The 13,567-nt window shown below is 37.5% G+C and overlaps 1 protein-coding gene across 1 annotated transcript in view; it reads right to left on the reverse strand.

The window, feature by feature from the left end:
• Positions 1–13,567, reverse strand: part of CELF2 (CUGBP Elav-like family member 2) — a 561,996-nt gene that overhangs the window by 453,570 nt on the left and 94,859 nt on the right. Inside the window, exon 2 of the mRNA XM_063323650.1 lies at positions 6,726–6,768. The gene's annotated coding sequence lies outside the window, so the exon portion shown is untranslated. The remainder of the gene's footprint in view (positions 1–6,725; positions 6,769–13,567) is intronic.

Raw genomic sequence — 13,567 nt, forward strand, 5'->3', positions numbered from 1 at the left:
AGTGAAAGAACTTTCAAACCCTTAGGGCCTTTAAACAGCATTAATTCAAGAAATTAGATACAAAATTTAACTTTTTCATGCTAATAATGATTTCATAAGGAAAAACTCGTTAGTAAAGGTGACAAATATGAAGTTCTATTGAACATTTAAATTCAGGAATCTTAGTATGCGCCCCTGGGATATATTTACACAGCCAATGACTCTCTGATGTTATTAAGTAATTTATTTGAGAAAGTCTCCATTCATGAGTTTACATAAGAACAATATCAGGTTTACAAAGGCTTGTGTTGTCAGTTTAGCAAATACCTAATTCACAATGACTTTTGCTTAAGATTTTCATTAGGTTGTTCAATATTGTTTGATCATTTAATGTCAGCTTCATAAGATCATAATTTCCCCCTATATGAAAAGAGGAAATTAAAAGGAGAAATAAATTAAAAAGAGTGAACTAAACTTAAATCAGCTTTGCCACAAAAGAGAGGGGAGCAATGTCACCGCTTGTCATTATATTTCGCTTGCGTACAAACTACCCACATTTGGCAACTTGAGGTTTTGCTGTAGTATATTTCTATGCCGGCAAAACCAAAAATAATCTGGAATGTTGCATACGGTTCACTTTTTCGAGGCTGATCTGTGATGTGACGGTATCAGTTTCTGGCAACATTAGTTAGACGTGCCATCAATTAGAAAGGCACGGAAAGGAAAACACCTTAGGTCTCTCGATTTCTGTACCTATTAGTGCTGCAGTCTATGGCCTCCAGCCAGTGATGCAGGCAAACATGCAAATATAACTAAAGATGACAATTCCTGCATCAAGGGCCAGAGTGGATACGACAGAGAGAAGTAGCACAAGATCCCTTGACACTGAAAATAGAGCTGGTCAAAACTGTCAACAGAATATTTGTCTTCGTACAGAAAATGTTGGTTCATCAATACAGAGCTGTTTCCCAGGAAATATGCTGATTTTGCCCAACTTTCTAATGAAATACAGGCAAGCCTTGAAATCTTCGTTATCTCCTGGCTACATCATTCACCGTCACTCCTCAGAGACCTCCCTGGTCCCCAGGCTCCATCACAGGGCTATGCTGGAGGAGGTTTCATTCAATAAGTGTTTGAAATCACAGCTGGTTCCTGTTACTACCTGCCTCTGGCACTTTTTCTCCTCCTCAGGATGGCTCTTACTCTGCCATCACCATGTTTCCTGCACTCACATATCTTTCCAACCTCATCTCTCCTACTCATTCAGGCTAAAACTGCAATGCAGCACCCTTTCTGTTTCCATGGGAGGGATCCAATCTGTGTTCCAAGGCTTGTCTCTGTTCCTTCCCATATGCTTTATTGTGCGTGTCCTAAAACAGCTGAAACTTAAAGGACAATCTGCCTATGTGTTAAGTCTTTTGCTCTGTGGCAGCATGAAACCCTGGCCTACAAGTAACCTTAGGCCAAAATAAGAATTTAAAATCAAAGCCAATATTACAGCAACTACTAAATTGTGTCGCATATGAGTGGAGTATCAGCTGGCTGGAGGATCCGATTCAGACCGATCCGATTCAGACCGATCCGATTCAGAAGGCAAAAGTCTTTTTCCTGGCAACTTCTCCTGTGAGAAATGAAAATACAATTTACAAATAAAACGTGCAGGATTATGCAAGGACTATCTTGACCGAAACCTATCTTTCCACAAACTCAGATGACTATTTAATCTTTCACTTTTGTTCTTTACTGAATACATATATATAATGAGAGTGAACAGGAACAGGCAGGCAAGATGAGATTCATATTTACCAACGCATGTGGTACTCATTTTTAACTGCATTTGTGTAGTGGTTCTCTGGCAGAGTGGTTCTGAGGTGTTTTAGGACTTCTGAAATGAAGCTCCATTAGTAAGTAGGATAGTCATGGGATAGGAGTGTGTACTGTAAGAGAAATGACAAGGCCAGAAAGGTAATAATCCTGGAAACAACTTTCTTGTAAGTAAGGAGCTCTCAAGAGGAAATCACAAGGTGCTTAATGGAAAAGTAAGAATAGAGGAGATGAGAAATGATACAAAATTAGGCAAAGAATGGTGGTGCTATTCAACAATACCCCAAAATCTTAACATCACACATATTACAAACCCAATCTCATGCCCTGTGCTGAGGTACTAGAGGTTTGTGTTCTGGGCTTGGTTCTACCGCCCAGCATAGCCTTGCACATCTTGTAGTCTTCTGGCAGCGTAAATCCAGAAAGCCAGGAGAAAAGGGACGCTGATGTAGTAGAGGAAGGAACAAGTAGAAAAATGAGAGTGTCCATAACTCTATACACGCAGTATAGCATGAGTAATAGACATCTGGAAGTGCTGGATTTGGTGATTGGAGGAGGACACAAAAAAACCAGAGAGATGTAAGATGTTGAAACTATGAAGTTGTTTGACTGCATCGGTATTAAGGTGCAATTTGGGAGAGAAGGCAGTTAGAGATGATTTCCTGATACAGACATGAGAGATAAGAGGGATTTATTGCTATAATCTTCGAAAGGAAGTGAATAAGGGGAAGACTCTGGAAGTAAATAAAAATGTTTTAGTGTAGGTAATGCTTAGAAACAGTTACCAATCACTGAGAAAAATTAACATCCACATGATTAGTTGCCCAAGTACTGAAAAATATAATAAAATCATTGAAGTGTTTCATATAAAAGCATTGGGTAAAACTGAAATTTGCAGCACAAACAGGAGTAGAAGGACTGGTTTCACACAATTCGTGAGAACACAGAAGAGTTTATTCTGAATAGTGTCACAGCGTGTGGGCCCCCCCACCAGGGATTGCAGTCCTTGGTTTGAAAAAATTGAATCTACAATATTAGTTAGAAAGAGATGAAGACCTATGATTCCCTTCCCTTCTTCAAGACTAAAAGCTGGCTGTTTATGGCACTGGTTGTGTTTGCTACCTTTCTACTGATGTCTTTAAAAATCAGCAGACATTTAAAAAGAAGTCTTTTTGATGACTGTTTTTTAAACTTGAGTTGGATACTGTGCTAGTGGGGGAACATGCTTATTCATATTTATAAGTGATCACATGCAAGTCCGACTTGACTGTCAAGAGCTATTTCTCAGACTTGAGATGGTAGGATTGATTTAAGTGGAGGACACTGAGGCACAGTCCCTGACACATCTCTGTCCAGAACAACTCTTCTACAGAGGTCCCTCATTGCAAGGAAGAACCTGGCTCCCCCAAACTAAGACTGGCTACGTGAAGGAGGACTCTGTTTCCATTTTACCTCGTTTCATGGAAGAAAAAAAGAACTCGTAAAGGTGCTGAGAGGACTGAATCCTCCCTGTGAAACAGTTAAAAGTTTTTTATAGTGTTGTTTTTCCATGTGACATGGAGACATTCACGAACCACAGGACCAAGAGGAAGCAGCATGATTCCTGCTAATGAGATAAAGCCTCAGAAAGAGGAAGATGGAGCAATTTGTCAGTAAACATTGAATTGGGACTATAGGTAGCCTGGAAGACAGTAGGCCTGGAGGCACCATTCGTGGTCCCTGGGCCTGTTTCTGAAGCCCTGCATTAACTCCTTGGTGTCATTTGTTCCCCAAATCGCATGAGAAAGTTCACCACTCAGGTCCTCATGTTCCCAGAGAAAATGAAGCATTTCCTGAACCCTTCATAGTTGTGGGTTTCTGAGGAAATGCATCTTGGCTGCCTATAACCTTGTCTAGTTCCTTTTTAAACCACTGTGTATCGTCTGCTCACTCCCATGACCTGCAAATTCATTGGCAGTTGATGAAGAAATAGTGTTATAACTGATTCTTTCCCAACAGTAAATTTTGCTGTTTGATACAAAATGCAATCATACAATACACAGTTAGAGAATTATGTCAAACTCCAATTTTTTAATAGTTGCACACAGTGTTTGTCAACTGTTTGAAAGCAGCCTTGAAAATTGCCCAGGAAATACTACTGCTAAGGGAAGATAAAGAAAATGTGTTTCTATTTCCTAAAGGTGAGACAAACAGGTCTTACATAAAATTTCTCTAGCTTCAGATAAAACAAAAAACATCAGACACACAGTATAGGGATATGCAACTACATGTTATCTTTCATAACTAAATTGCCAATTGCTTAACTGCTGAATAAAAAGACAGTCAGGATCATATAACTATACTAAAGAACTTGAAATTCCATTTTCATTAGATTGTACACATTTTTAGAGTCCTAAAACTCATATTGTTTGCCCTTGACCTCTGGAGTTTGACAATGCAAGATTGCTTGCATTGGAGGGGACAAGTCGTTAATACAGGCTAGGGATGTTTTTAATAGTAACTTGATTCTTTCTTTAGAAATACGTACACATATGATCATTTCCATAACATAAAAGAATAAGAGTTGTAGGCATATTTTTTCTCTCAAAAGTGTGCCACTCCAGCTTTTTACTCAAAAAAACACCAAAATTTTTTATGCTTCTTCTTAGAAACAGAACTTCACCATATACAGCAAACAGACAACATAGGAAAAGATATCTCTCAGACCACCTGACTCTGTTACAGTTTTTCAACAGTCCAATAAAAAGTGCTACTTCAGTGCAAGACTTGAAACAGGATCAAGCCCAGCAAGTAAGGGCCTGCAGTCTGTAATTTAGTCATTTGGAAACCCAACGCAAAAAAAATCATGTTGTCATGGCTTAACCCCAGACAGAAGCTAGGACCATGCAGCCATTTGCTCACTCCCCCCAGTTGCAACAGGGCAGAGAATCAGAAGAGTAAAAGTGGGGAAAAACTTGTGGGTTGAGATAAAGACAGTTCAATAAGTAAAGCAAAAGCCGTGCACACAAGCAAAGCCAAACAAGGGATACATTCACGGCTTTCCATTGGCAGGCAGGTGTTCAGCCATCTCCAGGAAAGCAGTGATCCATCATGCGTAATGGGAAGACAAATGCCATCACTTCCAGCATCTCCCCTTCCTTCTTCTTCCCCCAGCTTTATATGCTGAGCATAACATCACGTGGTATGGAATATCCCTTTGGTCAGCTGTGGTCCGCTGTCCCAGCTGTGTCCCCTCCCAACTTCTTGTGCACCCCCAGCCTACTCGCTGGTGGGGTGATATGAGGAGTGTAAAAGGCCTTGACTGCCTGGCAACAACCAAGAACACCAGTGCCCTGTCAAAAGTATTTCCCATCCCAAAACATAGCACTATACCAACTGCTAGTGAAATAGTTAACTCTATCCCAACTGAAACCACGACACATATTTATCCCTTGGATGAAGTTACCAAATATTTTCCTGCAGTATTCATCCTGAATGTTGTTAAACCACTTTTCCTTACTGGATGGATGGATGGATGGATGGATGGATGGATGGATGGATGGATCTATCTATCTATCTATCTATCTATCTATCTACTATCTACACACACATACATTCACTGCCCCCCCAAAAAAAGGGTGCTGGGGTTTCCATGCAAAATCGGAGAGAACAGAGAGAGTTACAGTGGCATGTGTTTACAGAAACATGATGTTTTTAGCTAGGTGGTTACAGTACATTATTTAAGTAAATTAACTATGATTTATAGCAGGAAATAAATAAGACAAAGCTTGTTCAACATATCTCAGCATTAAGTATCTCCTGCATTAATTGTCTCCAAAGTCTGTTCCATTTGTTATCTAACAAGGTATGCTCCATTATTATTTTTATCCAGTTCATTGCTTGATTCTATCTGTCCTTTCAAAATTAGCTTGTCTAATCAGAAACCACTTTTGCTGGTAGTTCATTTCACATAAAAAGGAGGAATTCTTGTTTACTGAGAAAGTAATTGGATTATAATTTTGAAAAGAAAGAAATATGCATTGTAATAAATTATTTCTTAAAACATACATGGGAGCGTGAAAACCAACAAACCCTAAACAAATTAAAAACTCTGATGAATGAAAAGGCTATAAATAGAATATGAAATTGGAAAGAACAATTTATCATTGTAACTTTACTCCTTGTTATGCTGTTGAAAAGAGCTGAATATCTAAAGAAAGAAGAAAAGATTTATGTATTTACTAAATGATGGTCAAGTAAATATTTGTATTAGCTGTCATTTTTCTTTTAGCTTTTCAGCCCTTTTAAACAGTAATTAAACCTTTATTACAAAAAGAAAAAGTGGAATTTAACCACAGGCTGGGACTCCACAATTCCATCTCAGTTATCGATTAAATTGTACTGATAAAGTTTGCATGATCATGGGTAGACTATGCTGAAGTTGCACACATTATCTCGTTGCCTGCATCTGTGTATATTTAAGTGAAGGGGAGAGAATGCAGAAATTGTATTCAAAACCCTGGGCTGTTCGAATGTTTATTTTTTTGCTTTAGATGTTTATACAGCTGATCTATCCCATATATTTTACTGCTTCCCAACATTTCAATTCACATCAAACTGTAGGATTTTTTTTTTTTTTTTTACGGATTAACTAATATTTTATTGATAATCCTAGCGGTTTTTTAGCCAATGCAAGGAAAACAAGTATTAAACATATGAGAAATAACTGAAAGGAGCTATGAAAATTACCTAAAAGAAAATAAAACACATGGAAAAGAATGTACAGATTTACTGTAAATAAGATTATAGAAACTGTAAACAAGATCGGATAATTAAATTATAATCTTATATTATAAAATTATTATAATCTTATATTATAGAGACTAGAAAAATAGAATAATTAATATGAAAATCTGAAGTCCTAGGGAAAACTTGACTCTTACCCGTTTGGCTGATTAACACCTTGAGCTCTTTCTATTTGTAGACCTAACAAAGAAAAATACAAAATGAAGTTAAATACACTGAATGATGTGAGAGAAATGGTTATAGATTTACATTGATTTAGCCTGATTTTATTTATCTGAAAATCATTCAGGTTTTCCTTGTTATTGGATTGCATATGATAACAGTTCAGGCTTTGATCCTTAAATTACACATTTAGGGCCTGAAGCAATTACAATTTGGGATTAAAAGGATCCAGTTCTTATCTACGTACCAAACAGGTTGTTTATAGTGCAGTTTATTCAATGAGTATACTCAAATTTAGTGCAGGGAGATTGATAAAGGTAATCACTGAACACCGCGTTGGCTTAGAATAGAGATGAAAGCAAAATGCATCTGACTCAGCAAAGATAGGAGTTAAATGCCAGATTATCCACCTAACTGTGTCCGTAAGAGGAATTTCATCCATGACAGATGCTAGAATAGGCATTAAAAATTGTCAGGACAAAAATCATTAACAGTTCCATAACACACATTGCTAAAGCATATGTATAATGTCATATGCAAATGCTCTCAACAACTGCAAAAGGTCTATTTGCTCAAAATCAGACTTACATACATGAGCAAGACAAAAACATCAGGCAGGTTCTAAATGACATTTAATACTCAATGTGTCTACGCTAAATTTAGGAAGCAAAAGTTTAACATGCTACCAATACCATGAGGCTCAAAAAGGCATTATAAAATGATTGAACTGAATATTATTTATTTCAGTCACTAGTGTGCATGTAGCTACTGAGGACCATAACTGTAACCCAGGCACTAGGCAGACCCTGCCCATCCAAGCTGCATGAAAGAAAATTATTGATATACTGAGGCGTATGCACTGTCGCTATGCCTATGGTGACTGGGTCGGTATCTCATTGCAGAAAACATTATTATCCCACCTGAGAAATGGAGCTCTGATTAAACCCAGGCCAGTGTCTATTTAGGAGGATTATTACCTCCATAAAGTGGGGAATGAATATATTTGAATGTTTGGGTAGGAGCAACTCAGAAAATCGCAGTTGTTCAGTCAAAGCAAAATATTTTAAACAGATTATTTCCTTTTGTTAATTTAAATACAAAGTAACATTGCACCCATTGTCCAGCTTCATATCCAATGAGAAAGAAGTTTGATAATGATGTAGAGTCTCTCAGGATGCCCCAGTCATCAGCTCTAGGTTTCTGATTCAGGACACTTGGGAGGGCATAATCCTACTTGAATATGGAGTCAGTGAAAATCTTCAGCTAAGTGTTGGTGACTGGAAGACCCAAGAATCAGACAAGGTGACCATTCTCACAAATGTTTGGAGTTTTGCTATTTGTGTTGAAGTGATTTAACCTGAAAACGCTAAAAACAAGGGTGGAAGTACCAAGGATTTTCTTATGAGATTTCTAGTACTCTATACTTCTTTTTGGAATAGGAATAACATCAGATTGGCCTAACACTGTTAATTCTAGTGCTTCCGTTTGCATCCTGAATCTGGAATGAAAAGGCGATATAAGCACTCAAAGTAGTTTTGCACTTATTTGAAACCTAATACTTGAGCTAAAAATACTGAATAGGTAATATTCATAGAATGATAGAATCTTCATGGTTGGAAGATTATATGCCATTATTGGCATATAATGTTTCTTAGACAATGTTTCTTGGGTTTTGTTTTTTTTTTTTTTTGGGGGGGGGGGTCTGGCTACACATTGTTGTGGCTTGAAATGCTCACAAAATGAAATCAAATATGTCCACATTAAAGATTTCAAGCAGCTTATGCCCTTTGATTTTTAGTAGTATGATTTGTATCCAGGATCATGACCTTGTAAAAATTTAATTCTGTCCAGCTAACTCTCTACCAGTGTTTCATCTTCTGTCCCTACTGCTCCAATTCCATTCAGGTTTGGTCCAGAGACCACAGGTGTACAATACATCTAGTGACTACAGTAGGTGTTTAGGTAGAAGTTGTGTTATGAATGAAGCCAATTCTTGCTCATCCCACATGAGCTACTAAGAAGTGAAATGGTAAACTGCATCTGACGTGGTGTCTTTGTTTCCTTCTTTATTAATTAAATGAGCCATGAACCAAAAAAGTCCTTTTGCCTCTCCCATGGGCTGTTAATTTCATGTATATCCATTTCTGACCTTTCCCATTTGCCTCCTCTCTGTCTGGTGTGTCCTGTCAGATAACGCAAGATCCATCCTCTTCGTTGCCTGCCTCCACAGAACCAGACTGTCAAATGGGCTCTTCAGTACCACCATAACACAGGTTAAACCAAGCTAAATAAAACCCCTAAAAAACAACTGCGAACCGATTCCTTTGGTGAAGTCCAAGTCTTTGACAGACTCACATATAAATCAGCTGAAAGCATAATTTACATTACTTAAAATTTTTAAATTAAATGATTTATTTTTTTTAAACCTGGACACGCGGGGCTCTGAAGTTTCCTTGAACAGCAGCTCTACTGCAAATTGACCTGCCTGCCTACTACCTTCAAGAAATCGATTTTCTTTTCCTGAATGGAGACTTTTCTTTGCAAAGTATGAATTCAATTTGTGACTCACACTGTGAGTGTTCTGCATGTGATTCTGAAGTTTTCAAATCTTTTAAATCAACGATAAAACCATTTTAATTTGGCTTAACTTTGTAGAGCATGTGCATTTGTAGTTGCAATGAACATGAGATAAGATAGTGTTACAGGTCTGGGACTAAATCCTCTGAGTCATCTGGCTTCCCAGTTGGTGCATTTTGGGCTTCCCAGTCTCTGTGATGGGAAAATTCCTGGTTTTGGATCAGTCTTCACAGTTCAGCCAGAGAGAGTCAGGCTTTTGCTCAAAAGTGGATGAGTCCACCAGACTATGAAGAAAAAGCATCATGCTATTATAAAATAGATATTGTCCAAAAACAAATCAGGAGCTTTAAACCTATAAAGCTTGGGGCTATAACCTACCTCCCTATAGCCTTTACCTCACCAGTGAGTTTTGTAATATTCCCATTCCCACACCTCCTTCCTCAACAATTTATTCTTGCTTCAGGGAAGCTTTAAGAGATTCTTTGGCAGCACTAAAAGCTACATGCAGTTCAGGGACATAACTGTTAGCTAGTCTGGGCTACAGATATTCCAATATAACCGTTTTGTGTCGTCACCTTGTTCATTAGTGATTCAAATCCCTTTCCTTTCAAATAAGAGTTCCGTCACGTAAGGTGCATCATAACATCAGCATAGAATCATAGAATCCTCATGATTGGAAAGGACCTTTGAGATCATCAAGTGATGATTACTCCAACTGAGATGTTCTGGTTACTTTTCTTGGCCATAAGAGTTCACTGTTTGCAAATCTTTGATGCAATTTAGTGACTATATTCCGTAATTCGTAGAATCCCAGAGAAAAAATTAGTGTGGAAGGGACCTCTGGAAATCATCTAGTCCAGTGCTCAAATGCTGTTTCTCACTGTAAATGATGGTTCTTGATAAACTTCTACTCAATTTGACTCTAAGTGCATTTGTCACCTCTTGTAAATGCAAATTAAAAGGTGTTAAACTATCCTGATAGTGCTTTAAGACTATTTGCCATGTTTTACAAATGGGATAAGAGCAGAGCATGCAGAAGGTCAGATAACACGGGTCAGCTGGCAAGAAGCATGTCAGCCGAGTGCAGTTGCTCAGGTGTTGGCAGTCATGTAAACTTGTCCATAGCAAGCGCCTAGGGAGTTTGAAGATGAGTTCTCAGGCTACGCACAAGCAACTTCATAGCGCTCATAATTCCTAGCTGTTGAAAGTGAGATGAATAGAATTATGGTGATACAATCCTTTATACTTTCCTTAACTAATTGAATTTGGTTAATTAACAATTTCACCACCTTGAGAGACATATAAAATTTATTGTGCTGTTTGGCATTGTACTTGCACTGGAAATGGCTTATACATCCTCTACTCCATATTAAATGGGGTAAATTTTGAACACAATTGCTGTTAGCAATTATACAAGGGTTTTAGAGTGACACTTCAGTAAATTTTCTATGCTTACACACAAGTGAAAATAGATGAAATCCAGAAAATTAAATAAGATTAAAGTGTTTTTATTACTGATAGAAAACTCTGTTTCTCTGTGCATAATGTAAATTGTCACCCAGATGCAAAGGTGAGAGACAGAAACATGCAAGTCTATTTCACATTCGAAGCATACACACTGGAGACACAAAACCAGATTGTTTTGCCCATAACTAGAAGGCTGAAGAGCAAAATCTCATTAAGATCGGTATGTGGAAGTAGGTTTACAAGCCATGCATATCCATGAATAGGTTAGTTTAAATGTCTGAGAAATAGATGGCTTTTCAAATATCTGGCTGACAGTCTGGGGTTCAGAAATACAAACTAAGATAAAGTCAAAACTTGATACTCAGAGATAAATCTGTTTGGAAAATGGCGTTATGAAGGAATGGATCTACATTCTAGAAAGACTGCTTTTTAAAAACTGTTCTGATCTTCCCATGACTCGGCAACATGCATTTATCCCTGGCATTCTGGTGGATTTGGATCTAATGCATGGGTTCTCACATGGCACCTCTGAAAACCTGATTTGCATGAAAGGAAGCTTGCATAAGGTGTTTAAAAGATTTGTCAACAGGACGAATATTACTGCTGAAGGAATATTCAAAGGCTTAGACTTTCATGCAGTGTACTCTGTAAAATCAGACTTACAGGCTCATAAAACTAAAGCACATCTGTCCAGTGTTTATTTGCAATAGAAACTGGTTGGTACCAGTTTCTGATTATTTTTTTTTTTTTTGGTTATGTATCTATAATGGTATGCTATATACATTATCTGTCCCTATTGGTTTCTGAACTTTCTCAATGCGATGTAACTGTGTACATGCAGAGCAGGACAGGGAAATAGAAATTACCCTTGAGGTTTGCTGCCAGCCCTTAGGTTTCTCCTTAAACCTCAGAAGAAAAAAAACCCAAGACTAGTTTCAAATGGCTTTGGTTTTATATTTTGGACTGGTATCTCATAGGTGGTTATTTGATAATTCATCTGAAAGATAAAGAACCTCCTTATTGAATGAAACTCTAAGCAGTTATTGTTGGCCTGTATCCTGTCATAAGACCACATTGGCCTTGATTGGGTACTGAAAACAGCACAGATGTAAGAATTCATTTATGTATTTATTAATTCAAGGTTAGAGCACTAATACAAAAGTCAACACAGGCTATTGCTATGAAGATATGGAGCAATCAAAATATCCTGTTTTTACACTGAATCAGTTGCTAATGCGTAGCACACAGACAAAATACAGAAGGACAAAAGAGACAAAATCATTGCAGATTAAGCCTATTTTTCATTAACTTTGTCACATATGAACTCAGGTAGGGTTGAACTTTGCAGTAATTGTAGTGCATTCAAAAAATAACAATGCAAAAAATTTCCATGACTTCAATAGAGTCCCTGTTGTATTAGTAAGTGAGCTCTCCAGTGGCCAAAATAATATCTGTAAATTCACATGAATTTTAACCCAAAACGTGGCAGCCTGGCATGATTAAAAGCTTTAAATTCTCAAAGAGCAACATGATTAAAGTGGGACTGTAGGCTTGAGTGGCACCACACTGGTTTCATTTGCCAGTATTGTTATTTTCCAAGGTAATATTTGATTTACAAGAAAAATGCTTTTAAGTCACACAGTAAGTCCTACAATGTATCCACAAGTATAAAATCCTCAAATTGCCTTCATTTGTCAAATACTAAAGCCCTACCTGAGACTATTCAGTGGCAGAGTAGGAATCTAATGATGGCGGTAGGAAAGAGGGAGGTTAGATTTATAGAGGTTTTAGAGGCCATACCTCTTGTGCCTCCTCCCTTCTCCCCCTCCTGACTCCCTTTAATTCAGTACTTTGACCACCGTAATGCAGTTAAGCTTCAGTGTATGGCACAGATGGCTCATAAGTCCAGTCACCATGATTTTATTGAAAGCTCTCTCGTGTTAGTAATTTGAATTGATTTTAAATTTCAAATTATTAGTGAAGACGATGAAATACTGAGCTTCAATGCTAACCCGACTTTCCCCTTATGCTACACTTTCCCTCCCAAACTGTAATGTTTTTCCCTTGTTTACACAATAGTTTCTTCCATTTTGTTTTTTTTTTGCTGCATATAGCTAAGGTTCAAACACAGAGAATGAAGGCATTTTTGGACAGAAATAATAATAAATGCAGCCTGGATTAGAAATAAATGTGAACAACACTTTGTTGTGTGAGTTGTTGTGTGAGTAGGTGATTACACAAACTAATGCCATCTATTCTTGCTTACCTAATATAAATCCAAACTATCAAATGTTATCAGTGAAAAAATCTTAGGTGCTCATACATAGACTATGATCATGAAACTATTCTAGTGCATGACAGACTACCATTTAAGTCGATGTTGTACAACAGCTGGACTGGTAGGTGCAAAAATCTGATTGTCTGAGATAAGCCAAGTATTGTTTTTAATAGGTAACTTCATTTTTTAAAGGACCTATCTCAAGTACAGTCAAGGTTTTGTCTACCATTTGTTTCAAGAATCTGCATCAGATCCTTAAATCAGAGCCAAATGTGAATAAAAGCAGTAAATTCTTGGGCAATAAATCCTCAGTGATCCACATTACTCAAAGACGGGACCTGCTGGAACATCTTCATAACATTCTTTTTCCTTCCTTCTCCTCATGTGCAACATATTGCAGTAATCAATTAACATGATGGAATATTCCTGCGCTGAGACCTTCTTGTAACTCCCATATGGTCAGAATTTGATCTTAATAGCTCAGATTTTTTTTTA

The sequence above is a fragment of the Chroicocephalus ridibundus genome, chromosome 1, assembly GCF_963924245.1.
Source record: "Chroicocephalus ridibundus chromosome 1, bChrRid1.1, whole genome shotgun sequence".
NCBI lineage: Eukaryota > Metazoa > Chordata > Aves > Charadriiformes > Laridae > Chroicocephalus > Chroicocephalus ridibundus.